This window comes from Larus michahellis, chromosome 4 (genome assembly GCF_964199755.1).
Source record: "Larus michahellis chromosome 4, bLarMic1.1, whole genome shotgun sequence".
In the NCBI taxonomy this organism is placed as follows: domain Eukaryota; kingdom Metazoa; phylum Chordata; class Aves; order Charadriiformes; family Laridae; genus Larus; species Larus michahellis.
The window spans coordinates 9,756,184-9,780,072 of NC_133899.1; the positions used below are offsets into that span (position 1 = coordinate 9,756,184).

The following is a 23,889-nucleotide window of genomic DNA, read 5'->3' on the forward strand; positions in this document are numbered from 1 at the left end:
ATGCTTGACAGCCCTTTCTGGGAAGAAATTTTTCCTAATATCCATCTTAAAACCCCCCCGGTGCAACTTGAGGCTGTTTCCTCTTGTCCTATCGCCTGTTACTTGGGAGAAGAGAAGAAAAGGACAGAAGGGCATTGACTCACTGCACGGCTTAAATTCAGATCGGACTCAGTTGAGCCCCTGGCCAGCAAGGTGTACTTACAGGTCAAGATCTGTTCAGCCTCATTCATTTTGGCGAGGAGTGCAGCCAAACCCTCCCTCACGCTGAGCTGGGCCCCAAGCAGCGGAGCAGCAAACAGAAGGAAACAGAGAATTGGCCCAACTGGGCCCTGCTGCAGGTGGAGGGTTTCAAATAACTCCCCTTTCCAAACAGAAATAACAGCTTAATCCGATGTTTGAGGCACACGCTCTTAATAGCGGAGAGTGAAGTGATTTCTGACCACACAGAAAATAGAATACTTAAAAAAAAAAAAATAAATCTTATCGTGACAGTGCTGTGTGGGTTACTCAGCTGGTGCCCCCCCCCGAGACAGCCCGCAGGCAGGGCGGGCTCTGCTCCCCTCTCCTCTGCCCCCGCCGCGCACCCCGGCCTCCCCAGCTCCTGCCCCCTTTACAAAGCCGGCTCTACAGACCCCAAGCAGACATGGGGCTGCTGCTGCTGCTCCAAGAAATGCTCTCCAGCAGCTTCACAGTGAATCGTGCACAGAAACCTGTCCCCGGACATCTTTCTGTCATGTTTTCCAATCACCTCTGGACAAGGAAGAATCAATAATATGTTCCTTGTCACATGGAAATCCATTTAATACACGTATCCCTTCAAGTCCTGGCCTAAGCTGGGGAAAAATTTATTTATTTTTTTTTAAGAAGTAATTTAGAATCCCGTATGTATCTGGCGTGGATGTGCACACATGCATATCTGTAGCTATCAGCTCGCTTTCACTTATACTTGGGCAAATAAAAGAAAATAATATGATCTGTCAGGTATTGACTGTGGGTTTGTTAGAAGAAATTAGCATGTTTTCCCAAATACAAGGAAGATATTTTAAACAAATTCTGTTATATCTCAATTAGCTAGAAAATTCTAATTCCCGTAGCAGGTCTGGCATGTAGATGACACAGGTCTATTTTCACACTGGAGGGGGAGTACTTCCACTAACGTTACCTGCACGGTGCAGAGCACACGTTGGCTTTCAGTTCAAAGTTCACGCAGAGAAGTTTGAAACAATTTTAAAAATAAGAAACCAAGCATTCACATTTATTTTTTCATATAAAAATTAGCACCTCTAAACATTTTTTCACTGCCTATGCGTAGAAGGGCACATGAAAAAATTCATTAGGTATATATAAAAAATCCACAAAACATTGTGCGTCTCAACCTGTACCCCCATTCTGTCAGTTCTACCATGCTCGAAGCTGTCCGTTTCATTCAGGTAGCCCTTGGCGAAAGATCCAGTGGGAAGCTAAATCAATGCTTCCCATGAGATTAGCACTGGAGAGATTTTCTTTTTTTTTTTTTTTTTAAATGAAAGAAGTAATTTCAGTAAAGATGCTTAGGCACTTCTCTAAACTTTGAAGTCTGGATATTTTGCGTTGTTTTAAAGCCACTGTAACACATCTGTATTGAGAAAGAAAAGGAAAATCCCAGAAATTATTTAATGCAGTCATCCCATAAATCAAAGCAATGGAAGTACCCTTTTACCTCACTAGAGGTAAAAGGGTATTTCAAACTATTTCAACCCTTCTCCACCCCTCACCTTCCACAGTCCTCTTCTAAGCCCTGCAAGCTAAATGCCTTCTCTGCAGCAAGACTGAAAGTTATTGAATCCACAGTATTTTGGGAGTAAGGACATTATTATCCATGGGCCTGAGGCTCTCCCGGGGAGCGTGCGGCTACTGCCTTCTCTGCCTACCCTGCCGGCCGCGACCTTGAGGTACGGGCAGAGGTTGTAGAAGCGTTTCTAAAGAACAAAGAAGCATCATATTAAAAGATGTTTTGCTGAAGACTTTGTGTATTTCACAACAGCATAACAAAGTTGCTCCATGCCTGCCCCCCATTTTTTGTTACCATTTTACATACCCACTTTTAGGACTAAGGGCATCAAGGGATTCTCTTATTATCTGCCAGGCACTCAGGACTAGGATGGCCGCCTACGTATTGCACTTTAAACCACAAACGCGGTGCCACAGGATTTTTGTTTTGCTTTTCAGGTTTACAAAGTAAAACAGCATTAACCTTTCTACGTTCCAAACATTATAACCCGATACAAAATATCCCTCAGATTCAAGCTGTCAACTTTTCTCCCCCGAACATCCATCACAGTCATACTTTTCAACCCACTTCAGAAAACACTACATTTTTTTGCATGGATGATGTTTTTAGATAATAACCACAATAACGATGCTTATGCAAAAACGAGAAATTTGCCGGGTAGAGGTAAAATAATCGTGTCAGAAGTTTGATACAGAGGAGTGTCTATTTCTGGCTTTTACACAGGGCACAGCAATAACAAACCCCACATTTCCTGTGCAGAACGATAGCTTCCTTTAATACAACCCAGCTCGAGTTTTTAATAGGAAATTGTAATAGTTGTTAACCTCTAGGTCATCTTACATACATAGAATCCATAAACTGCTTTCCAAAATAATAAAACCGTGCTTGAACAGGATGTGTACTCAACATATCAATGCTACAATATAAAATAACTGCTAGTTAAAAAATACTCTTTATTTCATACCACTATTAACTACTTAATTGTAAATATCTAGTATTTCACTTTAGGGCAACAAACCCCCGAATCTAAGAGATCATTTGAGAGGGGCATCACCTTCCAGTTATTTTGGCTAAAATCTACTTACTGAATGAAAAAGACTGCCTTTTTCTTTTCTTTTTATAACCGTTTCCCTTTCAGATATCATATGCAGGAAGCTTGCAAAAAGGCACAGTATGTGAATTATCTTGAAAAGAGGCTGTCGTCTTAGGTTTATGGAAATGGAATAAATCTCAAGCTTAAATAGAACTAGAATAATGACTTCCTTTATATTCTTTCAGCATAGCCTTAACAGCAAACACAAATCATCTGGGTGATATTTAAAAATCAAACTGAAAGAAAGGGGTATATGTTGCAGTCATCCTATAGTTGAGAGGCTTGTACTCTTCTTTGAAAATATGATTAACTGAGTTCAACAAGTGAGCAAAAAGCCAGTTAAATAAATACAACTTTCCCTCCAAGTAACACCTGCCCAACTAGACTGTTTACCCCACTTATTAAAATTGCTATTTTTATGCCCACAAGGATTGATGTGACCACAGGTTAGCAAAGGCAACTTGCAGTGCAGGGACAGCAAATAGGGTTCCAGAATAATTCAGGACTTGACGGCTATGAAAGATGCCCCCTTCTTTATATGGAACACCACGACAGGAACTTTACACAGCATGCCCCGACGTGAATCCAAGCAGCAGGAACCAGGCTTGTACACCGAGTGGAGTCGGGATTGCACCCAGGAGCCACCTCTGCAAAGGCTCTTGTGATGGAGCACATCTGTCCCACAACAGAGGGCTGTCCTTTTAGGAAGTCCCAGTCCTAAACAGAACTAAAATCTTCCAAAGGGGGCAAGTACTGAGCCAGTGATGACAGTAAGGGTCAGCGTGTTGTGCTGCTTTTCCAAAAAAACTTATTACTGCAGTTCAGTAAGCACAAAAATCACAGAATGAAATATTTGACTACTGTAATTAGGAACAAATCTTTATCTAAAGCCGCCATATGCAAAAATACACACAATAAGATGTCTGCCAGGCAGCGATGCCTCCCTGGCCCTCAGGGCCGAGCATGGCCTGTGGACAGGCACCCTGTCACCAAGCAGTTGGGACAAGAGGGAGGCAACACCAATTCTCTCCCTGATGTCCCTTTTCTAGTCATACAAGCAAGTCTTTTGGTCCCTGCAAAGTTGGAGTTGTTGCTTCTAAAATAAACCTAAATAATATCTGTTGCAAATATAGAAGAACTGGCAAATAGTTGCTAACTGAACTGTATGCAACAGTTCATAATCCCATATTAAGAGCTTAATAAAAACCACTCATCTCGAAGTAATGTTTGGTACCACAGTCTCCTTCCGATATAGATATAACCAAAAGTCCTCTGGTAAACTTAAAAGCTATGCCACCCTCAAGGTATCCTACAGTAATGGGATTGTACATACAGCACCAATTCTTAAAAATGCAATTTTTAAAATATTTTCAAGTGAACACTTACCGCCACTTGAAAGACGACACATGGAAGCGTTCTCACTCAGTGATTTCCCATGCACTCTGAGAATTTGCATTGCTTGAGGTGATTTCCACTTTGAAGAACTTTCAAATCACAGAGGAGCTGTCCCTGACAAAGATTTTTACATCTTTGGGTAACTGCTTTCCCTTTGAGAGTTTTCTTGTTATTGTGTAATTCCCCTTTTGAAGATTTGCATATTGATGAAGCAGCGCCTTTGAAGATTTTTACATTGTTGGGATGGGAGCAGCCCTTTGAAAAACGCTCACATCATGGAAGATCTTACCTTCAGAATAGTGTGTATCAACAGGGTATTACCCTTCTCAAAAATAGCTTCATTGCCATCTTAATGTAGTGAGATAGCCTGTCCTTTCTTCATGTGCATAAATGTCTCGCTTTGTAAAGCTCTTGGAAAATACATTCCAAAAAGGTTAGTACTTTGTCTCCAGAAGTTCTAACAGGAATTATGAAATAGGAAACAGAAAGGTGATAAAGAAGTTACAAATTTTTATATGCAAAACAAGTCACCTGTCTCACGAGGAGACGTCTCATGTGAGCGAGACACAAGGTCAGCTACCTGTTGGTGTTACAGGGGCTACTGGTTGGAGCATCTGTGCTCTGATCCTTCAAGGGCATCGGCACTAGCCTGCCACTCGCTTGTTCAACTTTGTCTTACAACCACGAAATGCTTTTATTTAGACACATTTTACTTAGTCACATCAACCCATTCTAAACCATCAGATTTTAGCATAAATCCAACAAAATTATTTGGCAAACTTGACTTAATAACCAAATTACACACAAAACACTATTCAGAAGATGCTTTCCACTTCCAATCAAGCCTGAGTGTCCACTAGCACTTCCAAGTGGAAGAGCAGCCAGAAGAATTCTCTTTTTCAGTACTTCATAACGTAGCTAATATTCTGCACACAGTAGTTCAATCTCCTGGCTTGTCTTACATGCAAACAGTTACTCATGCAAGAAACTTTTTTTTTTTTTAAATATACCATTGTGGAATCCTAAAGTCTTCATTTAAGAAAACATAACAGAATTTCCAAGAAATCAAAAAGATTCATCCTCTGTACTATGTACATATCAATGCATACACCAGTCTGCAGTTAGTAACGCCTGAAATAAGTCCAAGAGAGCATCAGGAGAATCCTCTGAAGAGCCCTCAGGTATCCTGATGTCAGAAAAAGCACGGTTGACGGCAGAGAGTCATATTTTCAAAGCCTTCTGAACAAATCTGGTTGTTTTCATTAAGAGAAATTAGGTGCTTGCAGTAGCTGGATGTGCTCAATAACGAGAGCCTACAAGGAGTTTATCTGTGCTTCCACATCTCCTGAAGCAGCAAAGAGCACTTCAATATAATAGAGGAAAAACTGCTCCCCTGAGATCTCCGATCGGGCTAATGCCAGAAATTCTTGCTAAAAGTCATCGTATTTCCAAAATCTCTGACAGGCCAAAAAAGCATTGAGATACAAAGTTATGAAAACTTTGTGTATGTGAAAATGAGCAAGTATCTCCAATATTTATCCAAATGCTACTCAAAATTCTGCCACTGTTTTTTTTTTGTTTTGGTTTGGTTTTTTGAGTGGGGAAAAAGGACAAGAGCCCACAAGTGCAGGAGTGTGGAGGGGAGGTAATGTTGGAGGGGGAACAACTTCATTAAGAAAAGGAGAGATTGGAAAAGTTTTGTCTGTTGATTCAGCAGAGAATGAGGATTATGATGTCAACTGCAGCAAATATCCTGGGCAGGTTTTTTTATAGTGATTTTCCATAAATCACCATCAGGTGCGAGTAAATTAATTGCTACAAAAAATAACATTATTTTCATATGCACGGCTATGAGCTCACTCCGTTACTGTAAGCACGAGCATTGCAGTCAAGAACAATTTCCTGAAGGGCTCTGAAGGCTTCCTACTGCAATACAAAGGAAGTCATTCTTACAGAGCAAGGGAGGGCGAGAGAAGTTAGAGAAATGAGCATTAACGATCTCCATTCATTAGCAGGAAGCCGTTAAAGGTTTGTGGCAATTAATCATATTAAGTAACTATTGACCAGCCACAATTAAAAAATATTTAGTGGCTTGTTCTAGAAAGCTGTAAGCAGATACTTCATCTATTATCATACAAACGATTTTGCTTGGCTTTATGGGGTATATTTGATCTGAACTTTTTAGTGCTCTCTTCCCAAGTGCATGTCAATTTATTTAACTACCATTATTTGAAGACCCCATCCCTATCACAACCTTGAAATTCTCTCTCTGAGCAGAGATGCACCTATGTGAAGTTTTCGTCTCTTTTTTCCCCAGCACCTCGAATACCAGCTCCCACCATTTCTCATCCAGATATTGTGAATATTTCAAACTGAAATACCATATAACGTCTAACCATATAACAGTTTCAACTGGTTTCCCACCAAAGCTAGGATCCCTACATAATTTCTGACAAAAAAACCACAACTGAGTTTGTAATAAAGCCTGAAGTTTCTCAGGTTTTTGTCCAGCCTGGAACAAACAACTGAACTGGGAGTATGCAACATCCTACACTATAAATGTAGACATTTGGCTACAAAATGTTGACAAGTTTGTAGGTATGTTCCACGAAAACACAGTTTTCATGAAACTGACATATTTTTGCTGCTTTTATTTGACTAAAGGAGCCCAACCAAACTGCATGAAAGGCTTCAGTTCAAGCCAGTGAGCTGAAATCAACATTGCAAGACCTGGCCCTTAGTTTACTCATAAAAAAAAAAAAGGAAAACCCTTGGGTATAAGTATATATTTGTTTTCACCTTGCATCCTTATCCTTACCCTTTAGAAAACGTAAGGCCATGCAAGTAATTAAGTATTTACACACCCACCTCCTCTGCACACAATTACACAAACAGGCTAATAGACAATTCCAGGTTTACTCACATATTTTCCTTTTACGGAGCTTTCATACCAGTAAGAAATGAAAATATTTGAAGTGAAATTAGTTTTGTGCTGACAACTCGTACAAATTATGGGACTTCAATTTGAGTTTGTTCAGGTGATGGAGAATGGCACTGAACCTTTTGGCTCTCCTATTCCGAGACAAAATCATCCTGAAAATATAGCCAAAGCAATGAATTGCCTCTTTCGCTGAAAAGAAGGTTATTTACGTTACTTGGGACTGAGGCACAGCTTAACAAACTATTACAGAATGGTATCTTTGATTTAAAATTAAATGTCAAGCATAGTTATACAGTGAAGTACCCTCAGCTGTCTGGCAAAAGTGTAACATATTGCATGCAAAACAAAGAGATAAGATAGAAAAGGGTAAGCCAGCAGAAAACCCGAGCTGCAGAAGGAGCGGCGCCAGAACAGACAGAGGCCTTGTCTCTCCAATTGACCCTGTCACCCTGCCACAAGGTGGCCGCTCTGCTTCCAGAGCTTACTCCAGCACGAAAGGGAGGGAGGGAGGGAGGGCACAAGTTCAGAGGAGTTTGCAGGAAAGATTCACAAGCATAACAAAGAACCTTCAAATTTGTGTCACTGAACAATTCCTTAATAAACCAGAAAAGTTAATTTGCATATAACTCACCAAATTTACCCAATCGGTTCCGACATCTAAACCTTTCTGTAGGATACGCGGTGCATTCCGCATAATGCAAGAAAAGTCACAGGTGTGCTTGTGTACAAGTACAAACTTCATCTTTAGAAGCCAAAAATACATTATGCCACTTCACAAAGTCACTGCCAGACTATGCACGCTGCCACTGAGGCAGTTCGATGCCACAGCCCCACGTACCACTGGACTGTACTGGGTGTCCAAGCCCAGACGTCCGCCATGGGGCTGCAGGGGCCTCTGTGAGGAATTGAGCCCAAGAAACAACCCTGAAAACACCAAAAATCAGAGGAGGAGAGCCATATTATCCATCAGACAGAACTGATACAACAGACTACAAGTTAGACATAGCAGGACTCCAAAGCACTGCCTTATTAACGGCCACCACATCTTCTCCCCAACCACCACAGAAACTGCAGTCCTCACATCACCACAGATACCGCCGTGTGACGGCATTCCAACCTTGACCCTTCCGTAATTCTTTTTGCACACATGTGCCCATAAGCTATCAGGAGCTTCAAGTAACGACCAACATTACATTCTCACGATGGTCTAGCTCTGTGACTTATGCTATCTGAAGGTGTCATATAAAACATTTTATACAAAGATACTCTTAATAGAAGGCAATACTAAAAGAAAGGTAATGAGCAAGTGTCATTCTCCAGTCTTGTTTCAGTGGGTGAAATGGAGGATTTAATCAGCCTACCAAATAAAAATGAAAGGATTTCATGTGGTCGTGACTGATCCACACAGATTTCGTAGTCTCAAGAGTCAACAGAGCAGTTTAAATTTTGAAGCATATGGCTTTTACAGCTTAAGTTAATTTGGGCTTTTTTTTTTTTTTTACTATGAAAACGTTTAAAACACCTGTCATTTTTAACTTATGAAGTTATTATTGAGTTCAGCTAACAACAGACTATTGCGTATTATTGAAATAATTAGTAACCAATTTTCTCCAAAGGCTGAATTTTTTAAGAACTTGACAATAGGCCCTTTAATCTTCATAAACTCTTTCAGGATCCAATATTGACAATTTCATTTCCAAAAGTCACAGATGACAACCTGCTACAATCTCAGTTTTGCCTGACAAATTACTGCTAATGCCACGAGAACGCTCATCCAGATGCTGATCTGTTACTTATTCAACCACTACAGTTTCTAATTGGAGGCAAGTACTTATGAATATTTCTATACTCGAGCCCGAGTTAGTTATCCATTTTCCAAAGGAAAGCTAATAACAAAGCTAATAACTCTGAGAACTCTCATTCCACGTACTTAACAGCAATCTGAGAAACACAAGAATGCAATGCCAGGCATCCCTTCATTTAGCGGTGTTTCCTGTTCACGTCATACGGGCTATCCTTATTTCTGTCACTGTGATGCCATTGACTTTATTATAAATGCTGCTGATCACTTTACCTACAGTAATACAGAATCTCAACTGTGTTATAACTACTTGAGCAGTCTGCTTTGTGTATCATGGCTTACATTTGTAGCCATAAATTATAACCCACATAACTTTACTGTATAATACACTACTCTTAACTAACTGTATGAACTGCATAAATTAAATTTATAAAGTATATTTATGGCCTTTATAAAACATTTTAAAGCTATTGTCATAGGGTTCTTGAGCTTCTAGACAGTGCTCAAACCAGAAACTGTTCTACAAACCTCCACTGAAATTGCAAAAGCAGAAGGGACCCCATTGACTTTCGGTGCGGTGTGGATGCATCATGGTGGAACCACCTGTACAGCACAGAGATAGCCCAAATAATCTTTGGGGACACATATAAAAGTAATATTCCATGTAAATAAAATTCAATGTAAATAAAGTGGAAGAAAGTTATTTTACCCAAGACTGAAGAGAGAGCTAAAGTCAACAGCAGGCTGACTTCCTACTCACCAGAAGGTGGATCTTCCCACTGTACGCCAAGAAGGACAAGTCTTGGAATAGATCCCAAGCACTTTCTGAGAAACTTTTAATTGAATAACTACTTCTGACACAACAGGACAGTATAATGGATAATTTAATTAATGAGACTAAATATAGATATTTGTACCTGCCATCCATATCTAAAAGCATTAACACTGTAGTCAAAAATATTAAAATCAAGCAAATACATACGAAAGCCAACCTATCTTCATTCTGAAACACTGCCAGGCAACCTTTCTGAGGCTCTTTTAGTAACATACCATATCCTTCCTCTCGGTGAGGGGGAATCACGCCTGTAGGAAAACTTTGGTGCATCAGGTAACATCAGGAGGTCAGTATGAAGGGGAACACAAAGCATTGTATAAATATTTCAGGATCAAAATACCTTAAAATTGTTATTGAAGGACTTGGGATAAACTTAATGAAAAAAAAAAATTAAATCAGCCAGCCCCCACCAGCATCCCTCATGTAAGCTGTTTGCTTCAAGAGATAGCAATATCCATTGTAAAGGAATATTAAATCAACGATCCACTGTCTAACAGGGGGAGCCATGCTACGGCACTTGCCTTTTTCTCAGATTAACAATACAATTGCTATTTAAAGATGCTGAAAAAGAATTTTTCCAAAAGATGTTTGTACTGGTTCCTAATCAAGTTCAGTTTAGGTCACTATACACCGCTTGGCTTCACTTCACTTGGTTTTTTCTGTTCTTCAGTTTCTAAATTCTTCTGTAGCGTTGGTCTTCAGGTCATCAGCTCCTGCACACATCAAGATGTTGCAGAAAGTATCTCCATTTGCTAATTCTCTCCCCCACAAGTGGGTGAAGAGATGTAACAAACTGCTCTGAAAAAAATGGAATGGTGGAAGTCTGCTACATAAATCCAAATTTTATCTTTACTTTTTTTTTTTTTTTTAAAAAAAGTCAATATAATGATTTTCCTTGAAGCAAATAGAGCCCAGCCAGTCAGGGGATAAAGACTTTACCCTTTTTAAGTTAACACCATTCAACTACTATCTCCCTAATAACTTCTGGCTATAGCAGTGACTTCTAGATATTTATATACTTAATCCTACTTTATCCAACAGGCTTGGCAGCTAGCATAATTTTGCAGGGAAAGGCAGGCCTCTTCTTAAGGACACACTGCGGTAAACAAGATCACTAACTTTTCATTTCTTACAGGACCCAGTGTCAGGGCACACTGCACTCGGACATTATTTACATATGAAGCAATGACTGAAACCGCGATGACTCTGGATACGTTAATAGTCCTGTCGTTAAAGTACATATCCACTGCGCAGCCCCAATGGAATCTAAACATGTGTCATGTTAGTCCTGCATCTGACTATTTGATCCACCACGGGGGGAAAAGAAAGTAGTAAAAAGAGATTTGAACATGAGAAATTTCACAGAACAGCAAAAACGCAGCAGTTTGTTCAAGTTTAAAAAAATAGCCTAAATATAGAGTAAGCAAGGAAAGTTCTTTATTTTTTCCTGTAAACCCGGAGTGAATTAAAGCTTTTAGTAAAGCTTTTCTGAACTCAAAAGATTACATTTAACATTTGATAGCTTTATTACTTAACCATGTATTTGAGATTGCAGTGCACAGATTGGTCTATGGGTGCCAAAAAGGTGCTTCATAGTAGGAAGATGTTCACATGGCTTTTTTTCCCCCCACATTAAGTAATGGTAAAACCACTTGCCACATGTAAACGAAGAAACTCTATTATTTATTCTGCCCCAAGGATGCCATTTCTGGACAGTAAAAAGAGAAAGTCTCTTGCCTTAAGAATGGGAAAACTTTGAAGCATACGCTTTGATTTGTTGAGGACACGCTAACGCGTTGCCCATGGGAGACTGCACAATGTGAAGGCACAGAAGAGAGGTTCCTAGAAAAACGAAGGAAAGATTTGACAGTGAAATTAAGTGGGGATCTAATTATTCCAGTAACTTTTGTTTAATGCACACTTCAAGATTAAGACCATAATGGGAAGGAACTTGGTGTTTTAAAGCCTTTCTTTTTTTTTTCCTAAAGATAATCCTCTACAGGAACTTGAAAACAGCTTAAAACTGTGCTTACAGAAAAAGAAAAAAAAATACAGTTTTTAGAAGCTAGATTGATTACACTCAGGGACATCAAACATTCAGAAGTTGCTACTACTACAAAAGTAAATTTTTAAATTATTTTTTTTTATTGACCCATTGGTCGATTAAAACATCTTTACTATTGCCTTTTCTACCTGAAAATAAAAACCACTTGGGAGTCATCGCATGTTTGGAAGCTAACAACAAGGAAGTTTTAAAGTGTCAGTAACCGAGTTTTGGTTTAAATTAAAAAGTTCTTAATGAGGCACGTTTGTTTTGGGTTTCTTTAAAATTTGATTACAAGGACCCTGTTCCTCCTATCACTGCTGTCCTGCTTGCCACCCTAACACTAGCCCGAACAGCCGTTCTGCTGAGAAAGTTAAGCTACTGTGAGAACTAATTATGATTTTCAGGCTGAAAATAGGTGTATACTACTTTCGGTAGGCAGTTGGCATTTCATTATTTAGGGATGACATATCATTACAGTGTTACATCTAAAGGTTAAGATTCTAGCATGCTGCTGAAAATTTTAAGTGGTATACTGAAAAGCCACTATCATTATTTATAATGGCTTTCCCATCTGCAAAGTGTGGTGGATGGCACAAATTAAATGTTTGCTGGGAAAAAACCTTTTCTAATAATCACAAAGTAAACAACAAACTATAGATGGTTAGCCAAAAATTATTTGAAGTGTAACCAGAAATGAGTCTGGAAGGCACATACCCCTTTACTGCCAGGCAGAAGTCATTCTACAGACTATCCATAAGAGCAAGTTGAAAATTTCTCATTTCTGAGCAACATCCATGGAAAAAACCACTTTGTACCATGTAAGCAAGCTGTATTCTTCCAGCTCTATACCTTACTTTTCTTATGGGGTACAGACTTAATTGCCTCATTTGCAATCGTTTGTAATTTTGTCCTTTGCAGGCTGGCACAGGGAAAGCTGCTGCACAAGGAATACAAACAACCACTTCTTATAAGTGACACGCTAAGATAAAAGTCTACAAGAACATTTGACTTCTGGGAGACCACAGCAAAGTGCCGATGTCATCAAGGGAAGGGAGGCCAGAGCTTCATTTGTGGGCTGAGTGACAGCACAGACCATCACCAACTCAACGGAAAATAACACTTAGACCACGCCCAACGGTAGCAGGGAGATTTCTCACCCTGGAAACCGTGGTCAAGCAATGATCTCTTCTTTATTCCCAAAATAGAGCCTAAATGGACCATCTTCTAACATATTAGTTTCACACCGACAGGTAAAAAAAAAAAAAAAAATGCAAAAACCCAAATCGCCAAACAAAAAGCCCAAATTCTTCTCTGTCATCCTTTAGTTCTTTGATTCTCTTCTTGGAAATGGAAGAGAAAATAAGGATCTGGAGTATCTTAAAACATTAAATAGCCAACGCAATCCCAGCTGGGCTGAACAACAGCATCTATTACTTCCACAGAGAGAATAATCAATTCAAACACCTCTCTATCTCTAACAAACATGTTCAAGGAATAATTTATTTGATAAATGTTTCACTGTCTGCGAGATGCAGTCTTAGAACAAGTATTTTTTAAAAAAACCACCAAAACCACACAAACAACAGTAATGTGTGGAGTACAGTAAAAGAAAATTCTAGTTTCTGCCCTTAACATTCTTATCTAATATGTTATTAGCTGCTTCATATTTAAGTATCCTTAAAATACTGTAAAATAAGACTGTTCTATTTCACCAATAAGATCTTTAGATGCTGGAAAATCACACGTTCCAGGGAAACCTCAAGTGTGTTTTGACACACACTGAGTCAGATAAAATGATTCTGCCACTTGTTTACAGAACAAGTGACAGTGTTATTTCAAAGTTCTAGAAGAAGCGATAGACAACTGGTAGCCTCCAGGAAGCGCACAGACTTACAAGCAGTACAGCATTTTGTCACTACGCACCGAGCCGTGGACAAGGCTGCCATCTCCTTGAGAGTGCTCATCAACTCTACTAACGATTCAGACCTTCCATCTCAGCAGTAACTCACCACTTAGAGGGAGAACACATACTCACATACATGGAGATACTTGCCCTTTGTACATTCTTTACCATTAAATCGGCAATGTTACGGTTTTCCTACACTCTGCTTAGCGTTACACCAGCATGGTAGGGTGTCAGTCCTTGTTCATTCAAGAGGCAGGTGGTCTGAAGCTCTGGTTTACACCACAAAGACACCGGAGCTACTGAAGAAGCTGTCGTGCAGACTGCTGCTCACTCAGAGAAACTTAACTCCCAGATTTCAGACCTGCTCTGGGGTTCGCACGCATGTGGTTTGAAAAGGGAAAAGAAAACCAACAATTTTTGAGCTTTTAAGATTCCATTTACACAACCCGGTATCTCAGAGTTTGAACAATCAAATGAACAAAGTATTTAAAATATTTCTATTTCAAAGTACAAAGGGAAAGAGAAAACAAGAAAAATTAAGACCCCACTGGAAGTCCTCTAAGTCAGATTTAAGAAACTGCCATTCAGAAAAAATATATACCATTGTAACATAGAATAACTTGAGTCTTTCTTGAAATAGTAGTGGACCATTCGGTAGAGCTGGAAGAGCAATGCAGTTGACTCACAGCATGTTGGCGAAATCAGCTGCAGCTGAGGCCTTTGATTCTGCAAATGCAACTCTAACCCACATCTCCATGCAGCAGGTCCGTCTCACCTGGAGCGCAGGTGAACTACTGTGCAGAGCAAGTACTTCTAAGCTCAGAGAGAAAAACAGGAATTCATATAGTTTCTTTACTCTAAAGAGGACAAAGATTTTTTTCCTTTTAATTACTTGAAACAAGCCATTTTTGTCCCGCACTGTTCATTGTGAAAGGTGGTAATTTAAAGTGTAAACATTTGAGCACATTTACATTGCTCCTCTGAGATGTGAGAAAGAAGATAGCATTTGTTTTTCAGAAAGCTCACAGGTGCACTTGACTATATATTTTCCATATTTTTTATTTATTTTTTTTTTTAAACAAAGGCAGAATCAAATTCTGCCTAGACCTTCTCCCACGCAAACCCACTGACACACGAAGAACAAGAACCATGACAGCACTTATGCCTTTGAGTGCAGCATCTTTTGTGTAAGCTATGGGTAGCTTTTTAGACCTCACCGATAGGAGTGGGTTTTCAAAGGACTTTACTGGAGCACCTAAACTGAATTGGACAGATTTTGAAAATACTCAGCAGTCAACAGCTCTTGTTTACAATACTTGACAGTTAGCGAGCATGGAGATATTATGAAAATATTTTGAAAATTTACGAGATCCTTATGTTGGGACCACTCTTTTTCCTTTGCATCTATTTGCCCTTTTAGTTCTTCAGCATCTGAGCTGTTTCTTTTAGCACCGGTTTCTCCTGAGAAGCTTTTGTCATGAAACTTCTGTCTGCCTGGAGTCATCTGCGAGCCAAAGAAGAGGAATTCAGGTTCACATATTGCAATTCTGTCACATGTCTTGATATTCTTTCACTCTTTAGTGCATCCTTGACACTTCACAGACATTCACTGGCTTCTCCCCAGAATGATTTCCTGGACCTACCATGTAGCTAAAAAGCTGATATATTTCGTAGATCATGTTTGGTGCCACTACCCTCGGGCAGGCAACATTGCCAAAGAAATTAACTCCTGTGATTGTTGTGGGTTTCTTTCACAAGGAAGCAAGTTTCAGCTAGATTGAGATACTAGTTGGAGCAACACAACAGACTCTGAGAAACAGGACAAGATTTGTACAAAAGGTTTTGAGATACTGACAATCTCTCCCTCAACCTTGCTGCAACTCTTCTTTAGGAGATGCCTAAGCCTCAATGAGCTACAGCTATATCTACATTTTCCTTTTCTGTGGTCCACATATGCTACATGCTCAGTAGCACACCCAGTTCTACATCAAGTCCTACCAAAGCCTCAGAGGGACATAGCAATGAAAGGAAACACCGAAAACTGAAGTTCATAAATTGTGAATTATTGTAAATCAAACCAATTAGGAAATATGAGGAGTAGAAATATTTTTCAGAGCTGAAAGGACACACCTTTGTTAATAGAAAATTTCTAACCTGTGGTAGGACGTGGTATGTCAAATGTTAAGGAAGGGAACAGGACAGGTTACATTTGGTAGGTTGAAACAAACAGATTTCCAACCATTCTACTAATGAGCTACACATAGTCTTGAGACATGTTCATCAGGTTGGCTTTAGACATGACTTAGTATCTAAATGGTATTGAAATTACCTTTATCTCCAAAGAAAATGGGGGGGAATAAAAAAAAAATTATCAATAATTAGGTTCCATATGCAAAAGCAACAATTAATCACACCCGAATAATATTTAAAATACTCCGTTTTAACCATACTACTTAAATTAAGAAAATATTTGCAGCCATCGGTAGAGAATTTAGTCTGAAAATACTCTATATGTTTTTGTCTTTTACCTACTCCAAAGTGATTGCATTCCAAGGTGTTCTTTGCTTCAAAGCTTCTTAATTGTTAAAAGCACAGTTTAGGAAATAAATGTTTTCAGCAAGAATAATTTACAAGCATCATCTAAAGAGATACAGAACAACAGTGATTTTTAGAAATATTCTTTTCGATCTGCTTGCCTGTCATGTTATAAGGAATGGGGAGAAAAGGGTAAAACCAAAAATGAAGAGCATTAGTCACCATATGCAGCATTCAGCTGATTAAGAGTGTAAGAAGCCCTAACCATTTTCTGAAAGCTTTCCATTTTTTGGTTTCTTTCATCCTTGCAAGCTAAATCCACAACTTCTCTGAGGTTAGAATAATCCTGCCAAAACATCTTGATCCAAATAATGCCTCTGACTTTAGCAAGAGCCGCACACGTATGCCGAAGAGCAGAGAGCGTGCTGCAGCGTTTATAGCCCAGTGTGTGACTGGAAACCAGCTCTGGCCCAACACCCCCTTGCGACGTGCGCCCCAAGCGTGCCACAGGTAGGGCTTCCAGTCCCCCATTGTTCCTTTCTGCAGATCCTTCTGCGACATTTCTCATGTACTACATTGCAATGTACGACACATTCTTCCCCGTACACTTGCAGACATAACATTAGAAGCACAATAAGCTGCTTAAATTAATTTCTACAATTACTAATACAGAGACGATAACTCACCATTCTATCTGGTTTTACCTAGAAGAAAATATTCCCCGTTTTGTGAAGAAAGTAGGATTGTTTGATAGCTCCTCTATTCTGTAGTCATTAAGAATTCCTATATCAAAGCTGGTTTATAATTATTTTTTTAAAATCATAGCATTCAAGGGAAGAGTTACTAAAGATCTCGAATCATCGGAGTCAGCATTCACACTGCACTCTTGGACACCTCAGAAGAGGATTTACACATTTTAGGATTCTTTCTCTTGGCATACAAAGGGCTGTTTCTCAGACCCTTATAACCCAACCACGTAGCTTAGTCTGACCACCTCATACGTTTGATTCCCAACTGTTCCCAAGATGGAGTTACAGCACGGATGCCGCCGTTGCACTCTCCTGCCTGGAACTGCATCTGCAGCTCCCCAAACAGTCCACACGACAAACAGTTAACCATATGTTTCACAGTTCCTTTAGTTGTTAAAGAGGCATTGTTTCAGAGCAGATACAGGAATTTAAGATGGGAAGGGTTAGTGTAACCATATTTTCCTGTGGCTACATAATTACTGAGATCAAAACCAGAAAGAAAGATCCATTATAGCAGGATGAGGAGGGCTGAGCACCCAATATACATGAACATGTAGTTCAGGTTCTCACCCAGGTGTGTTAATAATGCCTACTCCTCAGGGAATTATACTCAGAGATCCCTAGTCGATTTGAAACACAACAAGAAGGAAATTCATTTCAGTAAGTGCCTCTGGAAAGGCCTGGCACTAGAGCTCAGCAACAGCAGCAAATGCCAAAGGCCTGGTCAGAGAGGCAGCAACACGTGGGCTCAGCCTTCTCCATCCCTCCACTGCGATCATATGCGCTCCCCAGAGACAGCTACGGTGAGGTGACAGTGATGGGGATGGGCGACGAACACCTCTAATGACAAGATACAAGGAAGGAGTTGGATGTCTCGGACCTTGCTAGAGAAGATGAAATCTTTTTCCCATAAAACACTGTAAATTACCTTTACTGATGTGCAAACAGAGAAACCAAGGCCTGTAGAATCAGCATATTTCAGATTTTCAGAAAAGCTCAGATCTCATCAGGTATTTCAACTTATTTTGGGGGAAGACTCCAATATCTGAGGTGCTAAATTGTGCTGAAGGTTTGGCTGTGCGTGTGTAAAATCTGACCTTCTTCAGACTGTATCTGATCTCTATAAAGAGTACGTAAGAGACTGCTTCCCTTCTCGTCAAGGGACTTCAACTCCCTGGTTTATCCCAACAGTGGAAAAATCCAGTTTAAAAAACAGAAAAACACTTTACTATCAACACAGTAGAAAGATTGCTTATAATAGAAAATACGCATCATTTATAAATCTTCATTTTACATATTGACATGCAATTTCATCAAAATGTTTGGTGAAAACACAAGCCAAATATTATAATAGATTAAAAAATACATTTGTGCTCATTTTCCCCAGAAATTGTCAAAATAAAGTTATCTTGCTTTCAACAAAAAAGTGTCTTTGCTCTGGTTTAGAAGCAAATGGAATATCAACAATAGTGGCTCAAGAGTCACCTAAGTCTAACAAAAAAAAAAAGTAAACATCTATTGCTTACACGCTCCTGTGCAAAAGATTGAACACAGCAGGTATAATGGCAGAAGAGCTAAAACACAGAACAGTTTTTAACCCAGACTTAAGTCAACAAAATGGTTTGGACCAAAAGTTATTTGTAATTTCTTCTGGCTAAACAAAAGGCAAGATTTCTAGATCTTTAGCAAGTACATATTTCAACCTGAAATTAGTGTAAATTGTATCAAAATTAAACTAAAACGGAAGTTATTTTAATACAGCCGCAAAAATATCATTTTAAAATAAAAATAAAGTTTCATTTAAGAATTCATATAGATTCTGAAAGATGTCTTTTTTTGCCATTTGTTCTAGGCGAAGTAAAAATTTAGCCCGCATCCTTCAAAAGAAGGATTTTCAGTATTTTTATCAGCTCTAATCAAAAAGTTTCACAATGAAATTCATTAAAAATGTGTGTGTTTTGGTCAAACATTTCTTCTTCCAAATAAAATTCAATATAATTTCTAAATAAGATCAGGTTGCAACATTAGCACAACCAGCCACTAATTCCCACCCACCCTGCATTCCTACAACAAAGATTATGGAGAGCTGGAATAAAAAAAAGCAACGAGGATGAAGGAGAATCTGGTTTTACCTGATAAAGAAATACGACAGTGAAAATTTATGGTAAGCTGTTAAATAAAACCTTACACAGGATACTATAAAAAGTGTAATAAGGGTAGCTGCTTTTGATGCTTGTAAAAACAACCATCTATTTTCTGTACGTGAATACATTTAAGACACTTCCTCCCATCACCTCATCTAATCTGCTTAAAATAGTAAGTCAATGGTTTATCAATCTCTTTTGAAAAAAGATGATGTACATCAAAGTTGTTGTGAAATAAGTAGAAATAAGCCGCACGTCTCAGAACAAAATAGGGATATGCTTATGACTAGCGCCCCTGGAATTCAACAGGCTTAAAGGCCTGTAATATGCATGATTCTGCATAGGTTGTTGTTGGGTAAAATCGCTTGTCCGATGTACCTAAGCCTTGGGAGGGTGGCTGTCCTGCTTCCCGCAGCCTGCGCAGGTCCCAGCGGAGTCCTGGCTCTCAGCTACTAACAACCACTCGCAGCCTCCAGGGCTGTCTCGGGGTCTCTGCTGTTTTCCAGCTTACCAACCGCTCACCTCCTCGCGCACAACCCTGGAAGAGTTTTACAGCTCCAGCCACATGTTTCCAAGCACACTACTGGTTTCTATTACCACTTTTTTTTTTTTTCCAAGGGATGCAAAAATGGAAACTCATTCTTTCATTAGCAATATCTTCTTCTCCAAAGCTGCCTGTTTTCTTTTAAGCTCCTACTCCCACTTGTTCATCAATGGCTCCAAGTATAAGCCTCAAATATCTTATATGCAGAAAAACATAGCTAACAGTGCCTAGAAATAAATAAATCTTAGAATGCTAAAGCTGAGAAATTTTCCCTAAAATGCACTGGAATTCCCTAGTGGAGGGAATCAGTCTTTGGAGCATGCCTGCTCGTTTCCAACCCCTGGCAGTATAATTCCAGCCTCATGCCAGTATAATTCCAAAGCAGAGTTTGCTCCAGCTATTCAGTTTAACTTCTCTTAAGAAACAAGATGTCCTAGAGCATGGGAATCTGCAATTCCCAAGGGAGGAATAAGAAGGGGGATGGGAGGGGAAAGACAAGATCAGTTACATACAACACATTTTGTAAGTCTCATAACCTGGTTTTTATTTGCTAAAAATGGAAAGCTGAAGCTGCCTTTGAGACAGTTATAAAAATATAACGTATCAGTTTCCCTTGGCTCTCTTGTTCATTAGAGGCTGGGGTTTTTTCCTCCCTTTTCTTTAAGAAAACTGCCCTGCTGCAAAGGGCATTAGAAATAAGGATTGTATTTCCACTGAAGACAGAGCAAGCAAAAAAGCTTTCCTAATTACGCCGATGATTACTTGAACAGTCCTCCATTTGACAATACAATTATACTGCAGGAGAGGAGAATGTCTTCATTACACTGAAAAAAGGAGAAAATGTGTTTTTTCTGCTTTAAAATTTATGGACTACAAGCTGGACATATAAACTTCACTTGAACTCCAAAAGGTCAGATAAACTTTCTGAAAATACTATTTTTTCCCCTGCACAAATATGTGTGCTACATAATTCATATTTTATATTTCCAGGAACTCCTTCACCTACCAGGGACAAGCTAACCCCAAACCGCAGCAGTAACACTACGTTACAGCCTCCCTTACTGCTTCTATTTCAGTGTCTGCTCTCTTGTATTTCTATTTATATTACACAGAAGTCAGCAAAAAAGTCATAATGATCCCGACACATCTGGCAGTGCTAGAGGTGCACTATAGCTCAATATTGCAGGAACACTTAAGCGGCTTAAAAGCCAGGAGCCTCCCATAGCAAGCCCCAGCTGTAAAAGGTAACTCCATAAAAAGCTGTCATGCTAACACCAGAAAGGGGATGATTGCCATCCTGGTAATAAATCATCATCTTCCCAGGTTTAACCTTCAAAATAATTCCAATATTCATTCTTCAGCCACCCTTTTAAACCCTGTTTTCCAGCTGGGTGAGTGGGGGAGGCTGAGAGTCGGTTCCTCCCTTTGCTGACAGCAGTGAAACGCCCCAGCTGGCTCCAGTTCCATAGCTAACTGGGTCCATCTGGCCAGCGAGCACAACGAGCTGGCCACCATCAGGACCCCACTCTTGAACTGACACTCCCAGACACTTCCCAGTGTCTGGCTAGATTTTGGTATGTTCCCAAGAACCGAGCACGAGACAAGAATAATCACCTTTTGAACACTGGGGAAAATAAGAGAAATGGAGAATTCATCAAAAGGTTAGCCAGAAACAGCCGTTTCCTTGCCATACTGGGTACCGCTCTTCTGCCACAGAAGAACAGGTCTTAACTGACAGCATCCTGTATCAAACCACAGCAAGGAGCTGGAGATTTAGCTGGTTTCATGGAACATTAAGTTTCTGTATTTGTACAGAGTATAAGAAGTCCATTTGCTCTGTGCCACACATAGGCCTGCTCCACCAAAGCAGAGACAGATTTTCTCCTTTCCAGCTCCCCTCCCCAGTGCCCTCCCGCTGGCACCACCAGGGCACCGCAGCCCAGGAGGCAGCCTGCACTTCCTAAGGATGCTCCTTGCTTTTAGATGCCTCTTGCCTGCCAACACCTTGATGGGACGCAAAGGCAACAGAAAAAGAGCTCAGCCCAGATGCTCCAAGTTACCCAATACAGTGAATTCAGACTTAAAACCTCTGATGCGAACCAGCAGAGATATACCTTTAACGAATTAGCTACCACTCACATTTTTAACTACTATGTCCTTTCCACACCAACTTATTGGATTTTTTAAGACAAAAAACTCAACAATTAGCTTCCATTTAGTGATTTCAATTAATAGTATTCACAAACAATGGCATATTTGAGTAGTGGGACTCAGGTACAATTAAACTTGTTCATTACAGAGCACTGCAAGCTTGTTTACTGTAACTGCATTAGGTAATTTTTCCCTTCTGCTTTAAAAATAAAAAGCCTCATTTACATCATCCCCAATGGTCCGATTTCCACCCTAGCTTTTAAGGCTAAGGTTTTGAGGAAGAAAGCATGCATTGTGCTAGTCATCTCATGACTCTTATTATACAAATAACCTGAACATTTTTCTATAACAGGGCAGCATGTTTCCACCATAATTGCTATCAGCAGCACAAATAACAATCTTACTTCAAGAACATACCATTCTGTCTAACCCTCTTAAGTAACTCAAGCGGTAAGTGCAAGTATCTCAAGCTCTACAGCCAAGAAAATTCTTCTTGAATTGCCCTCTGTTACACAGCACCCATTATCTATCCCTGTGATACCTTCTAAGATACACATATATAAAAGTATATATACACACAAATAAAAGATATGTATATACACACATCACTACATTAGAGAGCAAGGACAAACATTTTCATTTCTTAAAAGACAACAACTCCAACTTACCCAGAAGAGCTCCTTCCTTCACGACCAAACCTCCCCAAGAGCACACGTCCCTGGCTCCCTCAGCTTTTTAGAGGAAACACCTGAGCGTGTTCCCAGCCAGCTGAGCCTCGTACCACCAGCCCCTGATCTCACGCTGCCTCCAGCTGTGAGTGGCTGGGGCAAGGCAAGGGGACAATCAAGCTCTACTGGTTTCACCTGGGTTAAACTCAAAAGCTAAGTTAAAGTCGTCAAGCCTTTATCTCCATTTCTACCTCCATTTCTACCTCCAAGCCTTCCAATATTCAGGCAGTTCAAACTTGGAGTTCTCTGCAACGCTGTGACCAGCCCAGATAGTGCAAATAATTTCTCCATTCTTGTGTAATACTCAAAAGATTTCATAAACAAGCAGAGAACGGCACATTCTCTCTCTACATGGAGAGCTAACTCTATCTCCCCCTGTCACCACAATCAATACTCCATCTCTGTACGTATTGGGAGAAAGGGGCAGCCACTCCACCTCCTATCCAAACTAACCTACTTTTAATTAAAAAACCCACACACATTTGTGAGACTAAAAGAAGTATGGTTTAGTGGCCTTGTGGTTACTGTATTCCGTGAAATGTCAAGTCTGAGTTTCCAACTATCTCATAAATACCTTTCTTGGCACCCAGTGACATCTACCATAAAGCACATCCAGGGCTTTACAGCAATAAGGTGTGGTTGAGCCCAGAAAACTGCCTCCCAGCAAAAGGCCCTTCAGCTGCAGTCAGCACCATCCTCCTCCTCCTTACACTATTTGCATTAATCTCTGCACAACAACAAAGCATCAGCAGGCCTGCATATGGAGATACCCTTCATTGCTGCGGTAGGAACAAGAATATAATGTAAATGTCCTGTTCCCCAGAATGAAGATTATAACCAGTAGGAATTCACATGAAGTGAGGTAGCAGCACCATTTTCTGTGATGACATCACTCGTTGCTTTGTTGGGTTGTTTGTTGGGTTTTGGTTTTTTTAAAGACACAGCTCTTCAAAAGAACAACTATAGATTTCTATTTTTATCATACCCTCTGGTGCTTGAATCTCCTTTAGATTCATCCTAGATGTTGCCCGGTTCAGATCTCCGCATTCTGAGTGTGACAGGAATTCAGTGACAGCTCCTGGCTAGTTCTAAAAAGTCTATTTTGACTAAATATTTGAAGTACCTACCTACCTGTATCCATTTGTTTGGGAAGCAAAAAGTCCCCTACCTTTGAGAGATTTCTATTAGCAAGGCCAAAACTGTAGGTGACAACATCCACTATTCGGTTTAATACTTCTTCGAAATAAAC

General features: G+C 39.8%; 1 long non-coding RNA gene across 1 annotated transcript; it reads right to left on the reverse strand.

The window, feature by feature from the left end:
• Nucleotides 1-1,329: 1,329 nt before the first annotated feature.
• LOC141741821 (uncharacterized) lies at nucleotides 1,330-22,638 on the reverse strand. The gene is made up of 3 exons (XR_012586489.1): nucleotides 22,581-22,638; nucleotides 1,755-1,958; nucleotides 1,330-1,615 (listed from the first exon to the last, which is right to left on the reverse strand). It is a non-coding gene; the product is annotated as an uncharacterized LOC141741821 (long non-coding RNA).
• Between the last annotated feature and the right edge of the window lie 1,251 nt (nucleotides 22,639-23,889).